The sequence below is a fragment of the Procambarus clarkii genome, chromosome 37 (assembly GCF_040958095.1).
Source record: "Procambarus clarkii isolate CNS0578487 chromosome 37, FALCON_Pclarkii_2.0, whole genome shotgun sequence".
Classification (NCBI taxonomy): domain Eukaryota; kingdom Metazoa; phylum Arthropoda; class Malacostraca; order Decapoda; family Cambaridae; genus Procambarus; species Procambarus clarkii.
In genome coordinates, this window is record NC_091186.1 from 8,929,787 (window position 1) to 8,950,034 (window position 20,248).

At 41.9% G+C, this 20,248-nt stretch overlaps 2 long non-coding RNA genes across 2 annotated transcripts; both read left to right on the plus strand.

The window, feature by feature from the left end:
• The first annotated feature begins 3,700 nt into the window (after positions 1–3,700).
• On the plus strand, positions 3,701–6,013 carry LOC138371938 (uncharacterized). Its single transcript, XR_011230579.1, has 3 exons — positions 3,701–3,836; positions 3,993–4,101; positions 5,824–6,013. It is a non-coding gene; the product is annotated as an uncharacterized lncRNA (long non-coding RNA).
• A 351-nt stretch (positions 6,014–6,364) lies between these two features.
• LOC138372017 (uncharacterized) lies at positions 6,365–8,092 on the plus strand. The gene is made up of 3 exons (XR_011230627.1): positions 6,365–7,019; positions 7,230–7,292; positions 8,017–8,092. It is a non-coding gene; the product is annotated as an uncharacterized lncRNA (long non-coding RNA).
• The last annotated feature ends 12,156 nt before the right edge of the window (positions 8,093–20,248 follow it).

The window sequence follows — 20,248 nt, forward strand, 5'->3', positions numbered from 1 at the left end:
GCCCTGCCGGCTGACAGCCTCCCTGGCTAGGCCGTCTTCTCCTCTGCTTTGCTGGCTCCTCTATGCTCTGCTCTCCGAGCATATATTGGGGAACCTAGTAACTAACTCCGCCCACAAGTAAATAGCCCGAGGCACTCTACCAAGCCACTCCTTAAACGTCGGCATGTTTGAAGGCCAATTATCAGATTAGCAGAAGCGAGGTGGAATTCACATGATCTGACCTCAGGTCACTTGAGGTCATTAACGCTTAGAGGTGTGAGTTTCTGGCCGACAAACTCGCGCCTTCTCAAATCCCTGTCTGTGACTCCTGAATCTCTATGTATTTTAAATACAACTAAACCAAACACCTTTACGGTGTTACAAGATATCTCTGGTGATGGTCTGGTTGTGTGAGGAGATTATATGCTCCTTGGTGGAGCCCTGTTGCTTGTGCATTGTTAATCGCCTAGAGAGAGAGAGAGACGTTGTGGTCATGCCTATACACTGATATCTTTAGGGCTGACAGTCCCCAAGTGGGCATGTGAAGGTATAGACGAGGTTAGTCTCTCTTAATGCATTCTTTTTCGGTATCTGGAGAATTCTTCATAAGTAGGCTGGTGGTCTTCTTGTTTTTGTAATATATTGTTAATTGTATCTTCTGATTGGTGTCTGTGGGAATAACGTTCATATCAATAATATCTTTCAGGACTCTTTCCTCCATTTTTTAACCCGTGGAAAAGTAGTTCCTGTAAAACAGTCTGATAAGGGGGTTACGGGTGTTGTGTTGTTGCTTCTTCAGGGGTTGCATGGCGTGTCATCTTTATTTTAATGATGTCTTCAACGTAACCGTTCGGTAACAGTGACTGCCCCGGGCAGGTACAAGCGGAGTGTTGTCAACGCTTACGTCGACCGAGCTCTCACTCACAGCTTTGTTTGGAAGCAGGTCGACGAGGAACTAGGTAGAGTAAGGCAGATCCTAGTCAATAATGGCTACTCGAATGGTTACGTTGAAGACGTCAGGGGGCGTGCCCCTAGGTACGCCCCCTAGGCGTGCCTAGGGTGACTTCCAGATGCCTTAAGCACAAATTTACTGTCCCCGACAACAGGAATTACATACCTAAGGCTTTAAATATGTCAACACTAAATAGAACAAGGAACAATGCATATAAATTGGATGACTTTAGATTCACGTAAGGCCTGCGTAAATAATGATTTGAAAATGGGGATGGGGATGGTAGATTTTGGAACTAATTACCGGGTAACGTAGTAGACGTTGGATCGCTTGATATGTTTAGACGTAATTTGAAAGTGATGAGTGTGTACCATAGTGGGCCTCCACACCAGGGCCTCCACACCAGGGCCTCCACACCAGGACCTCCACACCAGAGCCTCCACACCAGGACCTCCCTGATCATGAGACGATATTATTAAGGAATTTGTGTAATGAGCTGCTCTAAAGGCACATAAAGTTCTGTACAAATCAAAGCACTAGTATTATTAGCTATGTTCCAAGTTAATTTGATTCAAGCTTGCCCGTGAATGTAAATATATCAAAATTCGTTATAACTAATAAATTATTCTCATTTCTAAAATTGTAAGCATAGCGATGATTTTATTTCGCTGTCAATAGTGGGATGGGATCAAAGTCGGTCCCCCCATACCCCGTTTGAATGGAGTCGGGGTTGAACTCCATGACTCCGAAATCAGTGGAACTGAAATATGATGTGCATAGACCACAGAGTGTTATAATTTCTTCAGTTTATAAAAAAAATCGTGTTTAGTTGATAGATTCGCATTCTGGGTCTCCTAATACCTTAATGGCAAAACATTTTGGGGTCAACCACACATCGGTGTTCAGGGCCATACATTGGGGAAAGGGGGTTCTATAGCCTTGGGTTCTGCACCAAAACCAACGAAATCTTTTTGGGTCACTATTAGTTTTTTCTGTCATTTGGCAGGTGGTCAGGGTTAGCCCCCATTGCCTCCCTTCATGGACCTGATGAAGTCATTCTGGAGAATAAATGCAAAACACCTTTTTGGGATCGACTGGGGCACATCCGGGTACCCCTTCAAGTTAGTTCATAAATGACACTTAGACTCCGATCAGAGCATAGATTAAATAACATAAAACGTTAGCAATTATGAACAAACAACATAGCATTGTCCCAATAGCAATTTATAGTCAAAATATATATATATCAAATCCTAATACGTAGTAAACAACTGCGCATATTTCCGAGGTTGATTAAACATGGATCCAAGATGTAGACAGATCACAAATGTGTCTCCAATCCTCGAGGCGCATCACAGTTCTCCTGCGATTGGAGAACTTACGTCTTATGGCATTGGGAGCTGCGGACTGGGACGCGGGCCACACTCTCGCTCCCACAACCATTACATTAACAGGTGGTGACCGAGTAAGTGCCAGTCTCAAGCCCTCGTGATGCAGTGTCACGGAGGTGGCACAATAAGTATCAGTTTTCAGCCCTGATAACACATAAAGTGCCAGTTTCCATCCCTGATGACACATAAAGTGTCAATCTCCAACTCTGGCGACTCAAAGTGCCAGTTTACGGCCCTGGTGACACACAAAGTGCCAGTCTCCAGTATCAAGGTCTCTAGCTCTGTTGATCAAGATATATCACGTCCTCCGTGACCTGGGCTGTTGCTCCTCTAGACGTATATAAGCGAGGAGAAGATGCCTTGAGGCAGACACAGGTCCTCCGCCGCGGCGCCAACATCGTCCAGCGTCTGACACCCATCTCCTTGCTGCCTACCTGAGGTGAGACTGAATATACAGTCTGTAATACACGCTTATGTATTAAGACCTTGCAAAAAAAAAGGTTGTTAAATATACGGTTGTATTTCTACTTCTTGGCATAACTGAAGCGAGGGCATGTGGTACCCTACGCGTCTGGGTATGTACCCCCTCTGCTTATTCAACCCCATCCCATGATTTACCACTACGTATAAAATCCAACCTCTTCTCCTAACCTGAAATGTGGGAACTCAGGCAACCTTCCTAACCTATTACTCTACTACATAGAAAACGTAGATACCTGTGGGCTCTTACTTTTCATAGTAGGCTGTATTTGTATCGTTGGTTACCGTAGCGTGCACAAGGACGGGATGAGCCATTGCCACCTAGCGCTTCGTGTTTTTGTCGCTTAGTCATTCGTGTATTTCTCCCCACCAAGTCCTTCATGTATTTGTTACACTGTACTTGCCATCTTGTTCATAATATAGTTGTTATCGTGTCTCCATGTTCTTGTTAGTTTATCCCTCATGCAGTTATCACCTTGTCTCGTATTTGTAGTCTTGTGCCTAACGTATGTTGTCTTCTTCCTCGAGTAATAGCTCTTTGTCGCATAAATTTGCTATCGATTTTGTTCCGTTTTTTTTTGTTAAAATTGTCTACACCGCCGGAAGTGCCACTCAGATTTTAAAATACTTTCTAGTTTCTCGTCAGACATGGCGAGAGAGAGAGAGAGAGAGAGAGAGAGAGAGAGAGAGAGAGAGAGAGAGAGAGAGAGAGAGAGAGAGAGAGAGAGAGAGAGAGAGAGAGATAGATAGAGAGAATTTTGAATAACAAGAAAGGAGGAAGCTTACTGTCTAGCATTTGTGTTTCCTTCTTAATGCAGCAATAGGGAGTGAGAACAATATAGTGGCAGGGGAAAGTATTTACTTGAAGTTCAGAGTGAATTTCCCACCGCAGGTCCGCAGTGCGAGGTCTTCGACGACCCAAACTTCTGGAGTTACGACCGTCACGGGTTCGACTACCACGGAGTCTGCAAATACGCCATCTCCCAGAAAGGGAACAGCCTCAATCCCGATTACGGCATCTTCGCACAGTTCCGGTGAGTTTCTTTGCGAAGCAGTCCTCTCGAGGCATAGTTCAGTATTATATATTTCCTTATACATAGCTACACTAAAACAAAATGCAGAGTGGGTGAAAAATATATGAACGCATTGAAGTGTTGAGAACGATTTACTCAAAGAGAGACCTTCGCCAGGCGCTGCTACAACATGCCCTCTTGCGTCCAAAAGACCACCTTCAAAGACAACCCGGAGCTTCAGATTGAGATAGGAGAATAGGGACTCGCTTCTCCAGGCATTTTCAAGGTAAGTTGACATTTCCAGAGCACGAAACATCTGATTATGTAGAAAGAAGGGCCAGACTCATGGCCGGATACGCAGTGATATGTATGTTTTTATACTAGTGGTTTTACACGTGTGTAAGCAAACATACAAGCAGGACTGTGGATAGATAAATAGATAAATCAATAACAATTAAATCTGTTTTGTAAGTACTAGAAAATAAGAATACAGGAACTTACTGAAGGCCAATAGGCCCATGCGAGGCATCTACTATTAGCATCCATCAACACTTATATTTGTCTAACCTACGCTAATAATAATGCAGTGACATCAAGTTCTTTGTCACCTAACAATGTGTTCAGTAATTTAACAACCCTATCTGAAGGCCAGTATTTATCGAGATCTTTTCTAAACGTATCCAGTTTTAATCCATTTTTTCTGTCCTATTTTGTGTTGATATATTTAGCCCCGTTTTAATATCTCCCTTGTTATACTCTTTCCTTCATTTACATATTTCTGTCATGTACGTCTTCAATCTTCGCTTATCTGTAGAATGTAAAATTATTTTGTTTATTCTTCCTTGAACTAGAGGCTTTTGTTGCCCGGAATTAACTTTGACATCTTAATCTGTTCGCTTCCTATATAATTAATGTCCATTCTATAGTGCTGTTGGTATAGTATTGATGATAACCTCCCTAACCATGTACCTCTACCTGTACAGGTAGTATTTTGTAAGACACAGTTTCAACTACTTTGCTTTAATTTCCGAACATAATATAAAGAGAATTATGTTCTCTTATTATATATAATTATTATGTTCATAAATAGAGAATGTACAGATAAACAAATTATCACATGTGCATATGAAATTGTTTTGGTATTTCCAAGAGATCTCTGGACCAATCAAGAGTCTTCTCCACACGGTCATTACATATCACTTCAAATAAAACAAACATATCAATATTAATTCTTTGAAGAAGGTCAACATCAGCTGAAGTTTAAGGGGGTTTCCAAGCCCAATGCGTCTTACATCAATTTCCATTTTTTCCCCATAGAAACTTGTGAGAATTGATTTTTGCTCATAAATCCTTATTAATTACCAGGATTTTACATTATTGCGGTTATTCTTACATAATAAAAAGATAAATCTTGCTATTATACATACAAAAATATTAATTGGAAGAACTTTGGAGATAAGTGGCATCATTACTTACAAACATATTTATAAAAAGTGTTAAGTACAGAGATGGTCTTCGATTTTTTGATGGTTTACTATATTATATTAACGATTTTGTTCGAAAAATCCCGGAGAAATATTCATGTCTAAATAAAAAAAATAGCTTTCCATGGTGAGTTGTGATTGTATAGTGTCGTAGGGTGGGTGTGAGTTGACCCTCATGCCCTACTTTAGTATAATTGGCTACTATTACGACCACAAACAACTCACATAAAATATGAAATACGGGTTTGATTGTCCGTAGAGTGTTTAACCACATTGTGTTCTGCTGTTGTTGATTTCCTAGATGTATGCCTTCCTAGTCATTTATTGAGGTAGTGTGATTACAAATAGATACAATTATTAGGCCAGGATTATTTTAATATAGTTCAGTCTAAATTGTTTCTGAATGTACCTAATTTTTTTTATTTACTATTTGGCACAATTTTATTTAATTCTCTGAAATTTTTTCCTGTTCTCCCTCCGTAAATAATTTGTGTATATTTGTGAAACAATTTTGTGTTCTGCAGATTCGTGCAAACAGTGAAGAGATTGAGGTGCCAGCGGGTCCCTAAGCCCAGAGGGTGACCGCCGGAGGAGTCAAGCACAATGTCCTTGTCTGGCGCCAGGGAGAATGTCTCAGGATTCTGGGCTCTCAAGGTCTTGTGGAAAGTCTGGCGCCAGGGAGAATGTCTCAGGGGGCTCTCAAGGTCTTTTGGTAAGTCTCGCGCCAGGGAGAATGTCTCAGGGTGCTGGGCTCTCAGAATCGTAATGTGAGCCTGAGGCTAGGCAGAGTGCCTAAAGATGTTGGTGTATGGAGGTTTTATGGTAAGTTTAACGAGAGGGAGAGTGCCTCATGGCGCTGATCTCTGAAGGTCTTGTGGTAAATCCACTTAGGCTGCATTATTTTTAGTTAAATCTAAATTAAAATAATACATTTTTATACAATAATCTTGCTTCTTATCGTACATGTATAGTTTCTTTGTTATTATTTTCTACCCTAGTCAAGGCCACAATTACAACGCTAGCCAGCATATATATGGATTTTCTCTTATCCTCCATGTACAGGGTTAGAGATCTGTTAAACATATAGTTCAGTGATTTATAGAACAATCAACCCCAGAAGGGTGCTTTTAAAATGCTAATCTAACCTACAAACATAAATTCATAAATACACAGATTTACGTCTGGCCTACATAAACAGTGTTCGCGGTGTCGTCTTCTTATGGCTCCTCCTCATTCTCATGTAATGCTAATGGCCTGGTCGCGTCTTCTGGTTTCAATCTTGACTTGAGTGGTATAATATTTCTTTAAATTGCTGCAAAGTTGTAATATGAAGGTGCTTGCCAAAGATAGCTTTAGACTGTCAGATTGTTATACCAGTCTCCACAACTCTCGCCATGTCTCCATGACTGGTAGATGCACCCGAACCTCTATCTCGATAAGGGTCACATCTATATTTAACAAATGAGAGTAGATTATTACCTAGGGACCCTTTGGGGGGCCTTTCCTGCTACCCTTTCACCACCTCCTTTCCCTACTGCCTTTTCAGCTCCAGCACTGCAAGATTCGCTTCGACGTGTGGGCCAACCCTAATATTCATTCTGAGCATCGCGGCTTGTGTGGTATTCCGGACAAGAACACTGGCAACGACTTCACTACTAGGAACAACGTGCCGTACAACCCTACGCTCAACGCCCCTGTTGTGTTCGCTGAGTCCTGGAAGGTAATACACAGTGTATTGTGAGCAAATCACGGCTTAGTGTAATATTAGGAGCAGTGAGAGGCGGAAACTGTCCTGCAAAAGTGCCATTTTATACCATAGAGCGCTCCTGAGGGTCGAACCTCACACTGACACATAATGGGGGTGTTGTGTTCAACATCTGACAGACACTATGGGGGTAGAGCTAAACTAACCGCAATATTATGCCTGCAGACACCGGACCAGACCAACCCCGCCTGCAGAGCCGCCGGGAGACGCAGGAGATCCATCAACACGGTTAGTTAGAATGTTGTCTGCTGAGTGACAACTAAACTGTCATGGGTTGAATCCTGTTGACCCATCAGTCCTTGTCGTATGGGGATGATGGGTTGGGGGGGGAACCTCGATAACCCTATTCGGCTTCTTGTCTCCCAACAATGGTGAGCCATTATAATGATAACTAGGATTTATATCCTGTCATAAATCAATAGGATAAATGGATATGCTTTAATCCTTAAATTTATTCTTTATAAACTATATACTGCCGATAATTTATACATTTTGGAATTTCTAATCATATGCGGATATTGCAACTAATTAATTTTGAGCATCAAGCATTTATTTGCACTAAAGAAAGATAATAGAAATTAGTTTTCTTCTCTCAGTGTTCCAATAAAGCACTGCAAATGAGAAATTAACCAACACCTTTTATTATATACAAAGTTTTATTGGGAACTATGTTAAAAGAATATTTAATTAGAATTACCGGAATAATAAAATATTTTATTTTTTCTAGTTTGAATACCTTTTGTTGAATATTTATTTAATCCCTTATCATTATATATATTCTTCTGTATCCTTAATTAAGCTCAGATTAAACAAAAAATCAGTAATACTATTAAAACTCCACAAACAAATATTACAGGATTGCTGTGGAAGGTCCACTGTCTTTATTATGTTGGAAGTTGCTTCTTTAATAAGTTGTCAAAGAATAACAGGATTTTTTCTATTTTATCTACAGGAGTCTCAAGCAACGTTCAAACAATGCCAGCAGGACAATGTTTCATGGAAGAGAATGTTGGCACTGTGCCAGCAGACTGTTGGTGGGGCAAAATCCAATGGCCAGGGTGCCTCTGGGGAGCTCAGCCAGGTGCTTGTGGGTAAGACTACCACCAGGGAATAGTCAGAGTCCCTCCATGGAGGTCAGCCAGGTGCTTGTGGGTAAGACTACCACCAGGGAATAGTCAGAGTCCCTCCATGGAGGTCAGCCAGGTACTTGTGGGCAAAAAATACCATCAGGGGGATGACCAGAGTGCCTCCAGGGAGCTCAGCAAGACTTGTGGATAAGACTTCCGCAAGGGAAAACAGAATTAAAAGTGAAACATACAAGGGGAATATAGAAACAGAAAGATAAACACAGAAACAGAGTTTAAGAAATAGAAGCTGAAGATGCGATCGACAGCACTTGATTAAAATACATTCTCTAGAGAAACAAATAAATACGAATTATATGCCATAAAAATGAATATTCGGTATAGAGACAATATAAGGAGTGACCATAGAGTCAACACCTCCTTTCTCCTCCCCCTCTCCCGGCAGATTCGTGCGCCTTTGACCTGTGCATGATCAGCAAAGGCTCTCCAGACCCGGAGAAGGACACTGAGAAGTGGCTGGGTGAGGTGAAGGTCATGGCTCAGGAGCGAGTCTTCATTGACACTATGGTTGCGGGTGAGGTAAGACACGTGATGGAGCCTTAATACTCAGGGCAAAGTTCATTTGTATAATGAATTATTATTACTTGTTTAAATCATTACTGGAATAGTTAAATGATAATTATATCGTGCATGATGAATGATAATAATTATACTACTACTAGCACTGATAATAATAATAATGATAATAATTGTATTGCCTTTAGTTCACCGGAACATATATATATAATCCAAGTGCTTTTTTCGTTAAATATTACTGAGGTAGACAACTGACAACAGAGGTGGACTGATGATGTGTCTTGTGTCAACAGAGTGTGACCGGGAGAAGGGTCAGTGTGAGGACCTGCCTAAGGAGGTCGTAACGATACCCAACCGTCAGTATAGTGCAACTTATCTTAAGTGTTAATAACATAGCTACTAGGAATATATTTCATTATGTGGTTACTTCTTTATGGATGTTTTATATTGTAGGTTCGTCTTTGCACTTGCTTGAAAAGTCGAGTATGTAATGAATGTGATTTAATTATTCATTCTTACTGGTATCCACTTGTACTTAAATATTTAACTGTTTGGATTATGTATAATATGATATAATAACCAGTCAAACTAACAAACAAATTCAGGTTTCCCTTCCATAACTCTAGGTAAACAACAGATGAATTTAGATTTATCTTATCATAATCAGTGAAACTAACAGGCTAACTCAGGTCTTTCTTGCATAACCAGTCACTTTGGAAGATGAACTCAGATGATACTTAGCATAATCATTCAAAATAGTCCTCTTAGTCGGAATATTATATTAATTAATCAAATTAATATTTTCTTACAGCCTGTACGAATACCCTCGACTTGATCTTTAATCCGGAATGTTTGGGACGGCAGCCAATTCGGCACTTCCTCCACAATTAAAACCACCAATTCTTCCTGGTGAGGCTCCATGAGTGTCCACGTCTAACTTCGCCATTATTTCACTTTTAAACTGGAAGAATTACCTGTCATGAATTTTTGTTTTCACATTGTCAGCCATATAAGAATTATAAAAACACACGTCCTTAGTTTTCAATCTCTTAGTGTTGCTTGTAATGTTATTGTTTTCAATTAAAATTACTAACACTATACAAAGGACTAAATTAAGATTGGTTCTTGGAATTCCAAGATTTGGAATCACTCATTATATTTGCTGACTTTTCATTTACAGTTAAATGCATTGTTAACGTTGCAAAGAGCTTAAATCATACCTGGTTGATGGGGTTCTGGGAGTTCTTCTACTCCCCAAGCCCGGCCCGAGGCCAGGCTCGACTTGTGAGAGTTTGGTCCACCAGGCTGTTGCTTGGAGCGGCCCGCAGGCCCACATACCCACCACAGCCCGGTTGGTCCGGCACTCCTTGGAGGAATAAATCTAGTTTCCTCTTGAAGATGTCCACGGTTGTTCCGGCAATATTTCTTATGCTTGCTGGGAGGACGTTGAACAACCGCGGACCTCTGATGTTTATACAGTGTTCTCTGATTGTGCCTATGGCACCTCTGCTCTTCACTGGTTCTATTCTACATTTTCTTCCATGTCGTTCACTCCAGTACGTTGTTATTTTACTGTGTAGATTTGGTACTTGGCCCTCCAGTATCTTCCAGGTGTATATTATTTGATATCTCTCTCGTCTTCTTTCTAGTGAGTACATTTGGAGGGCTTTGAGACGATCCCAATAATTTAGGTGCTTTACTGCGTCTATGCGTGCCGTATATGTTCTCTGTATTCCCTCTATTTCAGCAATCTCTCCTGCTCTGAAGGGGGAAGTGAGTACTGAGCAGTACTCAAGACGGGACAACACAAGTGACTTGAAGAGTACAACCATTGTGATGGGATCCCTGGATTTGAAAGTTCTCGTAATCCATCCTATCATTTTTCTGGCTGTCGCAATATTTGCTTGGTTATGCTCCTTAAACGTTAGGTCGTCAGACATTATTATTCCCAAATCCTTTACATGCTGTTTTCCTACTATGGGTACATTTGATTGTGTTTTGCACTCTGTATTATGTTTAAGGTCCTCATTTTTACCGTACCTGAGTACCTGGAATTTATCACTGTTAAACATCATGTTATTTTCTGATGCCCAGTCGAAAACTTTATTAATATCAGCTTGAAGTTTTTCAATGTCCTCAGCCGAGGTAATTTTCATACTGATTTTTGTGTCATCTGCAAAGGATGATACGAAGCTGTGACTTGTATTTTTGTCTATATCTGATATGATAATAAGGAAAAGCAGCGGTGCAAGGACTGTACCCTGAGGTACAGAGCTTTTCACTGCACTTGGACTAGATTTTATATGGTTGACAGTTACTCGCTGAGTCCTGTTTGACAGAAAACTGAGTATCCAGCGTTCTACTTTACCGGTTATTCTCATTGACTTCATTTTGTGTGCTATCACGCCATGGTCACATTTATCGAAAGCCTTTGCGAAGTCCGTGTATATCACATCAGCATTCTGTTTCTCTTCTAATGCCTCAGTGACTTTGTCGTAGTGCTCAAGTAGCTGTGAGAGGCACGATGTTCCCGCTCGAAATCCATGTTGGCCTGGGTTGTGAAGGTCATTGGTCTCCATGAAATTGGTGACCTGACTCCTAATCACTCTCTCAAATACTTCTATGATGTGCGATGTTAGTGCAACTGGTCTATAATTTTTTGCCAATGCTTTGCTCCCTCCCTTGTGTAGAGGGGCTATGTCTGCTACTTTAAGTGCATCTGGTATCTCCCCCGTGTCCAAGCTCTTCCTCCACACTATACTGAGTGCCTGTGCTACCGGCACTTTGCATTTCTTTATAAATATTGAATTCCATGAGTCTGGACCTGGGGCCGAGTGCATGGGCATGTTTTGAATTTCTTTTTCAAAATTTAGTGCGCTCGTGTTTATATCAGTTATATTTACAGGGGTTTGAATATCCCGCATAAAGAAATTGTCTGGATCTTCCACCTTCATGTTGTTTATTGGAGTGCTAAACATGTCCTCATACTGCTTTTTTAGGATTTCACTAATTTCTTTGTCATCCTCCGTGTATGAACCTTCACTTATACGAATAGGTCCAATACTGGCAGTGGTTTTTGCTTTTGATTTCGCATATGAGAACAAATATTTTGGATTTTTCTTTATTTCCTGAATTGCGTTCTGTTCTAACTGCCTTTCTTCAGTTTCATATGAGTGTTTCAATTTCCGCTCGATTTCTTCAATCTCCCTATTTAAATTATTCCTTCTTTGACGGGAAATTCGTGTCTGCATAAGCAGTTCCGTTATTTTTTTTCCTGCGTTTATAGTGTCGTCTGCGTTCTCTTTCTACGTTAGATCTCTTTCTGGCTTTCCTCAAAGGAACATGTTTCAGACAGACTTGATACGCTTCTGAAGTCAGTTTTTCTATTCCTTCTGTAGGACTTGTATTATTTAGAACAGTTCCCCATGGAATGTTTGTAAGTTCCCTGTTTATTATCTCCCAGTCTATCCTTTTATTATTAAAATTGAATTTACTGAATAGCCCCTCTCGCTTTATCAACGTTTTAGGTCTATTCTGAGTATTGATGGTCGTTTGCACTTCAATGAGTTTGTGGTCTGAGTATGTGGTATCTGATATCGTAATGTCTCTGATAATGTCTTCATTGTTCGTAAAGACCAGATCTAGAATATTTTCGTTTCTCGTTGGCTCCGATATCTGCTGATTGAGTGAAAATTTGTCACAGAATCTAAGTAGTTCTCTAATCTGTGGTTGGTTAGGTCCTGATAGATTTCCTGGTATAATATTATTGTTTGCTATTTTCCACCTGAGACTAGGCAAGTTGAAGTCACCTAGGAAGATAATATCAGGTATCGGGTTCTCCAAATTATCAAGGCTATTTTCTATTTTGCTTATCTGTTCTGTGAATTCCTCAGCCGTTGCATCTGGCGGTTTGTATATTAATAATCACTAAATTTATTTTCTCTATTTTTAATCCCAGTACCTCTACCACCTCATTTGTAACGTTTAGAAGCTCCGAGCATACAAGGTCTTCCCTAATATACAGACCCACTCCTCCATGTGACCTAATTTTCCTATCACACCTGTATAGGTTATATCCTGGAATCCAGATCTCACTGTCCAACAATTCCCCTGCATGGGTTTCTGTGAAAGCTCCAAATACTGCATTTGACTCCGTGAGGAGGCCATTTATGAACTGTACTTTGTTGTTTGTTCTTGTTTTCAGTCCTTACTTTTCATATTACACATTTGTTCATGTCTAATGCAAAGATCATCAAAATGTGTTGCAGAGTAATTTTAAATGAATTTTCATGCCAATTATAAACACTTTATTGTAATGAAAATTAAAAATAAGTATAATAATATAATAGGATTAATATCTGAAAGCAGAAAGCCATTTAATATTTCTTTTCAGTTTTATCTTATCCTTATTATGTTTCATTCAGAACATAAAATTAAGTTTCGGTCTATAAGAGAGAAAGTAGGACGCTGGATACTCAATTTCCTGTCGAACAGAACACAAAGAGTAACAGTCAATCAGATAAAATCGAGTCCAAGCGATGTTAAAAGCTCTGTACCTCAAGGTACAGTCCTTGCACTGCTACTGTTTTCTTATTCTCATATCTGATATAGACAAAAATACACTCCACAGCTTCGTGTCGTCCTTTGCAGATGACACAAAAATCAGCATGAAAATTACCTCTGCTGAAGACATTGAAAAACTACAAGCAGATGTCAACAAAGTTTTGATTGGCAGCAGAAAATAACATGATGTTTAACAGTGATAAATTTCAGGTACCTCAGATACGGCAAAAATGAGGATCTGAAACATAATACAGGGTACAAAACACAATCGAATCTTCCCATAGTAGAAAAACAGCATGTCAAGGATTTGGGAATAATGATGTCCGACGATCTAACGTTTAGGGAGCATAACCAAGCAATATTGCGACAGCCAGAAAAATGATAGGATGGATTACGAGAACTTTCAAATCCAGGGAACCCATCACAATGGTTGTACTCTTCAAGTCACTTGTGTTGTCCCGTCTCGAGTACTGCTCAGTACTCACTTCCCCCCTTCAGAGCAGGAGAGATTGCTGAAATAGAGGGAATACAGAGCAACATATAGGCACGCATAAACGAGATAAAACACCTAAATTATTGGATCGTCTCAAAGCTCTCCAAATGTACTCTCTAGAAAGGAGGACGAGAGAGATACCAAATAATATACCACAATGGAAAATACTGGAGGGTCAGGTCCCAAATCTACACAGTAAAATAACAACGTACTGGAGTGAACGATATGGAAGAAAATGCAAGATTGAACCAGTGAAGAGCAGAGGTGCATTTGCACAATCAGAGACCACTGTATAAACATCAGGGGTCCGCGGTTGTTCAATGTCCTCCCAGCGAGCATAAGAAATATTGCCGAACAACCGTGGACATCTTCAAGAGAAACTGGACGGTTTTCTAAGAGAAGTTCCGGATCAGCCGGGCTGTGGTGGGTACGTGGCCCTGCGGGCCGCTCCAAGCAACAGCCTGGTGGACCAAACTCTCACAAGTCGAGCCTGGCCTCGGGCCGGGCTTGGGGAGTAGAAGAACTCCCAGAACCCCATCAACCAGGTATCAACCAGGTATAGAATAGACATAAATTCACTTTAGTGGGTGGAGATAAGACTGATAAAATTTATCTTTGGAATTAGATACCTAGCTTACGAAGAGAGATTGAGAAAGCATTAAATGCATTATCTAGAAACGCAAAGTGTTTAACAAATCTAGAAATTCATTAACAAGAAATCTTAAAGGGTGATATACATAACGGTATATAATGTTCTGGAAATAGGGTAGATGACTTATCAGAGAAATGACTAGGCAACACAATAAACGTAGGCTCGCTTGATTGTTTCAAGCGAAAGTTATATATATATATATATATATATATATATATATATATATATATATATATATATATATATATATATATATATATATATATATATATATATATATATATATATTATTAAATATGACCGAAAAAGTAAGATTAATAATTCTAACACGAATTTTCTCAATCTTTCGTACATTACGCTTCACTGTTGGAGGTAAATCAAAAATCACTTCTCCAAAATTCATTTTTATTTCTAGTCTGACGCGACACGGGCGCGTTTCGTAAAACTTATTACATTTTCAAAGACTTCACAAATACACAACTGATTAGAACTTATGTATCTCTGATTTTATATCTACATTTGAGTGAGGTGGGAGGGGTGATGTGGCATTAACACAAGACAGAACAAGAGGGGATATTAATGGGGTATTAAAAGTATCAACACAAGACAGAACAGAAACAATTGGTATTGAATAGAAGTGTTTGTAGAAAGCCTATTGGTCCATATTTCTTGATGCTTCTATATTGGAGCGGAGTCTTGAGGTGGGTAGAATATAGTTGTGCAATAATTGGCTGTTGATTGCTGGTGTTGACTTCTTGATGTGTAGTGCCTCGCAAACGTCAAGTCGCCTGCTATCGCTGTATCTATCGATGATTTCTGTGTTGTTTACTAGGATTTCTCTGGCGATGGTTTGGTTATGGGAAGAGATTATATGTTCCTTAATGGAGCCCTGTTGCTTATGCATCATTAAACGCCTAGAAAGAGATGTTGTTGTCTTGCCTATATACTGTTTTTTTTTTGGAGCTTACAGTCCCCAAGTGGGCATTTGAAGGCATAGACGACGTTAGTCTCTTTTAAAGCATTCTGTTTTGTGTCTGTAGAGTTTCTCATGAGTAGGCTGGCCGTTTTTCTGGTTTTATAGTAAATCGTCAGTTGTATCCTCTGATTTTTGTCTGTAGGGATAACGTTTCTATTAACAATATCTTTCAGGACCCTTTCCTCCGTTTTATGAGCTGTGGAAAAGAAGTTCCTGTAAAATAGTCTAATAGGGGGTATAGGTGTTGTGTTAGTTGTCTCTTCAGAGGTTGCATGGCTTTTCACTTTCCTTCTTATGATGTCTTCGATGAAACCATTGGAGAAGCCGTTATTGACTAGGACCTGCCTTACCCTACAGAGTTCTTCGTCGACTTGCTTCCATTCTGAGCTGTGGCTGAGAGCACGGTCGACGTATGCGTTAACAACACTCCTCTTGTACCTGTCAGGGCAGTCGCTGTTGGCATTTAGGCACATTCCTATGTTTGTTTCCTTAGTGTAGACTGCAGTGTGGAAACCTCCGCCCTTTTCCATGACTGTTACATCTAGAAAAGGCAGCTTCCCATCCTTTTCCGTCTCGTAAGTGAAACGCAGCACGGAACTCTGCTCAAACGCCTCCTTCAGCTCCTGCAGATGTCTGACATCAGGTACCTGTGTAAAAATGTCGTCAACATACCTGCAGTATATGGCCGGTTTCAAGTTCATGTCGACTAAGACTTTTTGCTCGATGGTACCCATGTAGAAGTTTGCAAACAGGACACCTAGGGGAGAACCCATGGCGACCCCATCTACTTGCTTATACATGTGCCCATCCGGGCTCAAGAAGGGTGCCTCTTTAGTACAAGCTTGGAGTAGTTTCCTCAGAATACTTTCTGGCATGTCAAGAGGAGTACAGGCTGGATCACGATACACTCTGTCGGCTATCATTCCGATTGTCTCGTCCACAGGTACGTTGGTAAACAGCGATTCTACGTCCAACGAGGCTCTTATCCCTGTGGCCCGTGTGCCCCGCAGTAAGTCCACAAATTCCTTTGGAGACTTCAGGCTGAAGGCGCAAGGAACATAAGGAGTCAGCAGGCCGTTGAGTCGCTTCGCCAGTCTGTACGTGGGTGTGGGTATCTGGCTAATGATTGGCCGAAGTGGGTTTCCAGGCTTGTGTCTTGACATTTCCATACGCATATCCAGGTTTATATTCCCCAATGATCTTTGGCAGGTGGAGTCCGGATTTCTTGGCGTTCACAGTTTCGATCAGTTTGTTGACCTTTGCTTTTAATTCGGCTGTAGTGTCCTTCGTTACCCTTTGGAACTTAGTTTGGTCAGAGAGTATGATGTTCATTTTCGCCAGATATTCGTCTTTTTTAAGAATGACATATATTGGCGACTTGTCACCTCTCCTGACAACTATCTCCTTTTTCTCACGAAGGCTTTTAGCTGCCGCTTTAAGCTCGGGGGACAGTATGGTGCTTCTGTAGTTGCCTCGATTCTTTCCTCCTTCTGCAATAAGTTCTGCTTGTAAGGTATCTTTGGTAGTGACCTTCTTTTGTGTCTCGAGGTCGAATATGTCGTCCAACAGAATTTCCAACTCTACTTTCCGGGCCATTTCACTCGGTCTGGACATAACATGACAGTTTATGCCCAGATTTAGGAGAGTGACTTGGTCCTCAGTGAGGTTAATTCCTGCAAGGTTCAGGAAGCCATCTCTTGGTCGTGGAATTGCCATAGGTCCTCCATATAATGTTGTTAGTTTCTTGATAATCCTTGTTTCAGTGCTGAGGTGATGTTGGTCTGTGAGGATGTCGAGGTGTTGTTCAATGCGGGTACGGATACTATGGTCGATGTTGCTATTTCTCCACTCGTTTGTAGCATGAAGTAGTTGCGTTTTGTTGTCTTTGATTTCATTCTCTGCCTTGTATATCTGATCACGAATCAGATCCTGGCGATATTTTATCGTGAAGGCTTGATTCCTTGCTGCTGGGTCGTCCACTTTAATATTAGTATATTTTGTTAGCAGTCTTTCCTGTAGACATATATTATTAAATATGACCGAAAAAGTAAGATTAATAATTCTAACACGAATTTTCTCAATCTTTCGTACATTACGCTTCACTGTTTTAGTGAAGCGTAAGTTTTACGAAACGCGCCCGTGTCGCGTCAGACTAGAAATAAAAATGAATTTTGGAGAAGTGATTTTTGATTTACCTCCAACAGTGAAGCGTAATTAAAGTGCTTAAAGAGTTTCCTGTTTTTGTTATTAGTACATCCAAGAATGGCAGACTGTTATTTACATGTGTAAATCGGAGTACTGACTCTCTCTCTAGGTGTCATTTTAGGTCAATTAGTTCATCTGAGTCTTTTACTATTACGAATATGTCATCTACATAACGGCAGTATACAGTTGGTTTTTGTCTGCTACTGAAGACCCTATCTTCGATGGTTCCCATATAAAAATTAGCAAATAAAACTCCTAAGGGGGAGCCCATTGCTACTCCGTCTATTTGTAAATACATGTCTCCTTGTGGACTGATGAAAGGGGCTTCCTTTGTACATGCTTCGAGAAGACTTTTCAAGTGAAAATATTTACACATGAAAATAACAGTCTGCCATTCTTGGATGTACTAATAACAAAAACAGGAAACTCTTTAAGCACCAACGTATATACCAAGCCCACCAACATAGGATTATGCCTGAACGGTAGAAGCGAGTGCCCCAAAGATACAAAGCCAGTGTTCTCAATGCTTATATTCGTCGAGCGCTTACCCACTGCTCTGAATGGAGCAACGTGAGTAGAGAGTTTGAAAGAGTAACTCAGGTATTGGTGAACAACGGATATAGCAACGCGGAAATAAACGCTGCAATAAGAAGACACTTGGACCGTTGGTATAATTCAGAACCTAGAACAGAAACCACAACACCCCCAATAAAATTATATTACAAATCAACCATGCACAGTGAACATATAAAAGAGGAAAGAATAATGAAAGAAATAATCCGTAAAGGAGTAAAAAGCACTACTCCTAACCAAAACATAAACCTGATAATATTCTACAAAACCAAGAAGACTTCCGAACTCCTTATCAAAAACACCCCCTCCCCGCTCAGCTCGTTGTCGCCGTGTGGGGGCTTGGTGGGCGGCTGCCGGAGTGTGATGCTCCTTGGGACAGTCCTGTCCTTTTCTAGCCTTGTGCTCCTGCTGCCGTCCTCTCCAATTCTGCTGGGCATCTTTTCCTTTTCCTTCTGTTTCGTTTTTCTCCCCCCTCTTCTCCTATCTGCTTGCCGTTTCCTGCCGACCTTTTGCTCGTTCTGGTTCTTCCCTTGGACTTCTTCTATTTTGACGCCCGGGTGCTTGAGGAGGCATACTCTTGCACCCGTAGAACTGCAGTACCCGACGTCGAGAGCGAGGGGAACCTTTTATTGTCAATCCCCACTTCGTCACTGAACCCGATCTCGACGGACTGTCGGTTTCTTAAGGTGGCGTTTGTGGGGCGTATACTCACGACGCACCCCTAGGAGGCCCCGACAAGATCGGCGATAGCTTCTTGTTGGGTGTCCTGCCTCTAATTGTGGCTCCATGGTGGGTGTGGGGGCACATTCGTGAGTGAATTCTTCTTTCGTCAAGATGATTACCCCTGCTTCGGCTTCTTCTGGTTTACCTTCTCAGGCTCGTGGGGTAGGCGACCAAGCCCCCGAGTCGGTCCGTATTGGAAGACCGGGCTCTGTAGCCTCCGCTGCATTGGGCCCCGACCTTGCTCCTCCTTTGGCCTCTCTGACTCCTTCCCCTGGCTCCCCTCCCTCCTCTGTGGTTGGGTCGAGCCCCAAGCCCCCAGTGGTGACTACCTCGTCCCCTGGCGCGGCTCCTTCTCTCGTTGTTACTACTGCGCCTTTTAACCCCTCTCTCTCTGGGGGTTCTCACCGCCGTTCTCGTCACGGCCGCCCTCGCTCGATTCCTTCCAGTTCTGCTACCTATCAAGCCTTGTTTGGTCCCGCTTCGTGGGCCAAATATTTTGATCTCCTCCCTCTTGATTCTGCACCTCCTGACGATTTCTCCCTTCATCGACATCTCATTGATTCCGTGGATGCCTCCATTACTTTTAACCCCACTCGTCTCGGTACGCGTGTCGTTGCTGCTCCTTCTCAGGATGCTGCTTCCCGCTTGGCTGCCTTATCCTGCCTTGGCGAGACCCCCGTTCGGGTCTCGAAGAACGTCCAGTTGAATGCCAGTGTTGGCACTATTTTGCTCCCGCCCCATGTTGCGACCGGTGTTCGGGACCTACGCGACTGCCACGACGATATTCGACATATCCTCGCTGCCCAGGGCCATTCTATTCTCCAGGTGGACACGTTTACTCGTCCCCCTCGTGGTAGTCGCCGTCAACCCCTCCGGGTTGTGAAGATTACCTTTGATGGTAGGACCCTTCCACCCTCTGTCATTCTTGCTGGTGCCAGGTGCTCTGTCCAGGAGTACATTCCTTCTCCTCGGCTCTGCAACAAGTGCTGGAGGTTTGGGCATGGTGCCCTCCGCTGCTCCGGGACTGTCTCTCTCTGTCCTTTGTGTGGTGGCGAAGGTCACTCTAAGTCGGAGTGCGCTTCTCCCCAGGCTCGTTGCCTCAACTGCGGTGAGGCCCATCCTACCTTCTCCCGTGCGTGTGTCCATTACAAGCTTGAGGCAGCCGTCCTCAACTTGAAGCACCGGGAGCGTTTATCTTTTCCTGAGGCGAGGCGCCAGGTTCGCCGGCTCCCGCCTTATGCTAATATCTCTTATGCTCGCGTGTTGCGCTCTTCCTCTCCTCGTCCTTCCCGCCTTCCTCAGACTCACAACCGTTTCCAGGCCTTGGACCCTGATGCG